The sequence below is a fragment of the Homarus americanus genome, unplaced genomic scaffold (assembly GCF_018991925.1).
Source record: "Homarus americanus isolate GMGI-L3 unplaced genomic scaffold, GMGI_Hamer_2.0 scaffold57965, whole genome shotgun sequence".
NCBI classification, from domain to species: Eukaryota; Metazoa; Arthropoda; class Malacostraca; order Decapoda; family Nephropidae; genus Homarus; species Homarus americanus.
The window spans coordinates 4,477,185-4,481,221 of record NW_024725031.1 but is presented as its reverse complement, the minus strand read 5'-3'; the positions used below and the strand labels follow the sequence as shown (position 1 = coordinate 4,481,221).

Genomic DNA, 4,037 nt, shown 5'->3' with positions numbered 1-4,037 from the left:
AGAATACGAGTCATGTGCTCGTCCTGCCCCCTCACTTGAGCCTGGCCACCCGACAAGCAGCTGCTCGTTAAGATAAGATACCTGCATATTTCCCTGGTGCTCGTGCAACAGGTGGTCCCAGCCAACGGGTCCTCTGGCTCCCTCCCTCACCACCTGCTGTGTGTGTGAGTGAGTGAGTTTTATATCGAACACGCCATATAACCCCTTGTTAATTAAAGGGTTTGAAGCTGTTTATGGAAATCTCATTAGAAAAGACGATAAGGCATCAAGTAGCTAAATGCATTGAGATCACCTACTAATAATAAATACGTTCAAACTCTTTATCAACGTCTGTCCATCTACTCTTGAGACGCCCTTGCATTTTTCTCTCACGTGTATAGCATCGACGACTCATCACTCTCCGCTCGTCCTCCTCTGTCTCCACCGACCACAATAAAAGTACTATATATTTCAGTACCAGGCTTGAAAATTATATACTCTGGGAAGGAAAATGTAGTGTCAGGAGTGGGATTTGAACCCACGCCCGGAAGACCGGACTGCGACCTGAACGCAGCGCCTTGGACCGCTCGGCCATCCTGACATATTTCAACACACTCGGCGTATAATTATGAATATTTTTTTTTAGTTAATTACTTTGTATCTATATTTGATTGGATTGTTTTCCTTATGATATTAAGACATAATTTACATAATCTTCAGAAACTCTCACGTCAATTGGTGTTCAGGAGCGCCCGTTCCTCATCTTAGAATCGCCTAAAATATAAGTAGCAAATTTCTCCTCCCTTTCAAAACACCTTCATCCCCCCCCCTCACTCTTGCCTCCAATCTTTCCTCTGTTTTCTGTTTGTCTTTCCTTTTGGTAATTTTCAATATTTTCAATCCCACCTTGAGGGTCATCACACTCAAACACATTATTTCCGAAAAAAACAAAATCCTTACTCCAACTTCCGCCTTCTACTCTTCATTAAAAGCATTAAAAGAAGTATCTTCCTGAAAGAATAGAACCTTTTTAAATCCTTTCACCCATCCTTGGATATTCCCCGAGACTCAAAGCAAAAAACAATTTACAATATTTACATTTACAATACAATGTTTACGTTTTGCTTCAACACACAAGATGTTCATTATTGTGGTACCTCTCTCCTAACCTAACCTAACTTAACCTATACCTATAATAATGTTTTTGCATCATCACCCTCAAGCATATATATCCCCCCTTCAACAATATCAATATTTACACTATTCTAAGTCCTGTATATTTACTGCTTTCAGTTCCTCTCCACCCAGTATTTTCCCAACCTTTCATCCAACCTAACCCAACCAAACCTAACCCAACCTAACCTAACCAAACCAACTCCAACCTAACCTAACCAAACCTAACCTAACCCCACCCAGGAACATTGAGGAAGTAACTGTGCTGTGAACTGTGAAACATATCAAGGTGGACGAATAATTCCTTACGTATTTTGTTTTCTATTACCTCAACTTTTTTTTTTCCCCAGCGACATCTATGAAGAGAAGCTTATAAATAAATAATCAATGTACCAAATAATATAACAACAGTGGGAAGAGAAACACGACATAGTATCTACTCACAATAAAAAAAAATTCCAGTTTAACGTGAAAGATTCTAGGTAATCTCAATATACATATGTCACTAAATCATTCAAAAGTATATATATATAATACACATCAGAGGATATATATATATATATATATATATATATATATATATATATATATATATATATATATACAAATACAGTATATTTTTGTGTATATGATATATTTTCATGATGACCATATATATATAGGCTGCCTCTAGTGTATGTAATCCAGACAGGGGAGCAATTTTTAATCTGGGGATGTAAGATGGAATAATGTAGCTCTTTATATCAGCTTTATGTAATGCTTTTAAAGGGATCTATCATTCTTTGTACGTGTTAACTATCTCTTTTTCTCTTGTCTTTATCCCTTATCTACGTTATCTATGTTTGTGTTAGAGATATCTCATTGTTATCAGTATTTTGTCTCGTATTGTTACTAGTTCTTATCTTTGTTGTGTTTTCATCTGTCTCTTCTTTGGTTTTTCTTTTTTTTTCTTTTATCTCTTATCCTTCTTTCATCTTTCTATGTCTTCTTTATTCTCTCTCTCTCTCTCTGTTATAATTTTTCTCTATTAGTTACTTCTATTTACTCTTCCTCTTTCCTTCTTTCCTTTCATTATTTTCATCTTTCTCCTCTTTCTTCATTCTATCTTCTAATCTTTCTTCCTGTTAGTATCTCTCTTTTATCTTTCTCTCCCTATCATCTCTCCATCTCTATCTCTATCTCTCGCTGGTAAATTCCCCATATCTCTCTCCCTCTCCCTTCCCCCTCGCCCCTAGGCTATAGTATAACGCTCACCTAATCGCTTCCAGAGTACAACAAAGGAGTTTTAGTGTCAGGGAAAAAACGATGAAGATTATACCCCCATCCAGGAGGAAAAAATATATGTATGTATGTATGTATGTATGTATGTATGTATGTATGTTTTCGTATAGGTAGGAAGATAGATAGATAGATAGATAGATAGATAGGTATACTGTAAGAGCCGGACCGACATACATGCACTTAACCTGTTCATAGGTAACCATTAATCAAGGTAAACTTACATTTATTTGTTTCCCACGAGGAGTCACACCTGGTCTGGCCTTACTGGACGTCTGATGCTAAATTAATTAATACCTTTATTACCCCTTTGATGGAGTATTGTTTTACCTGTATATTATTTATCCTGATTTTATGCCATTAATCTTCATGAAATTTCCGGGTTGGTGATTTATAGACATTTAACGTGATTATTCTAGCATAAACTGTTCTATAGTGAAAATGATATATAATTAAACCCATCAATAAATTTATATAAAAATATGTAAATAAATAGAAGAATAATTAGAGAAATAGTGACGAAACACACACACAGACACACACACAGACACACACACACACACACACACACACACACACACACACACACACACACACACACACTTGGTTACATGAATCCAGCAATACAAACATTTCGACAGGAGATGAATAATAATTGTGATCTCAAGGAATATAATCTTATATGTGAGGGAAGGAACTTATCAATATGTCCCTACACGTCTAGGAAGGCGGGATTAAACAGATTCCAAGACACTCATACACAAGAGGGTTTCCAGAGAGGATTTAAGGAGCATATGACAAGGATAAATCCCTATTGTGTTCTGGGGTAATGAGTGATTTTCCAAGACCAATATAAATAGCGGATCCTACTTTTTCATTATTTAATATATGAAGTAGACGGGGGTGGTGAAGGTGATATAATGTGATGATTATTTGCGGAGAGACGAAGGTGGGAGTCTGTTGATGAAGTGGACAGAGAACACTCACCTGTCTCCTTGCCTGACTATCACCTGGTGCATCTGCTCGTCAACACACCTGTCTCTCTGTCTCTCCTCTGTTAATGACTCTACCGGTACACCTGTATCTATCTTTATTAATGGAGAGATTCACAGAGACTTTTAATTAAAATGTTGAAATTAATAATGGATAAAACTTTGTATGTCTTGACCAATTTATGTTTTGACAACCTTAATTAATAACACCGGAGCCTCTCTACTGAGCCAGGTAGACGGTGGATGAATACACTCCAGCGTTAGAAAGAATGAATGTTATATTGTCCTCTAAAAAATATTATTATGCTGAAGGTAAAACCAATACAGGTACGAGTTAATTCTCATAAATAACACCAGGTAATGTATGGTACACCTGTCGTATTTATTTACACAATCTCAGATTCATAAAAGGTGGAGGAAATTTAATAACATCAGAATTAACTGGTCTTAAGAATATCCCTCGTTTTTTAATCTAGTCCTCAAACCTATCCATGGGGCCTATTTGTTGTAATTTAATTATCCAAAAACATAAACTCGAATACCAAGAATACAAACAAGAGACGAACGCTACAGAAAACGACCAAGAAATAAATATAATAAAGAATAAAATTAACA

At 36.2% G+C, this 4,037-nt stretch overlaps 1 non-coding gene across 1 annotated transcript; it reads right to left on the bottom strand.

Moving 5' to 3' along the window:
* Window positions 1-496: 496 nt before the first annotated feature.
* Window positions 497-580, bottom strand: Trnal-cag. Its single transcript has one exon. It is a non-coding gene; the product is annotated as a tRNA-Leu (tRNA).
* Between the last annotated feature and the right edge of the window lie 3,457 nt (window positions 581-4,037).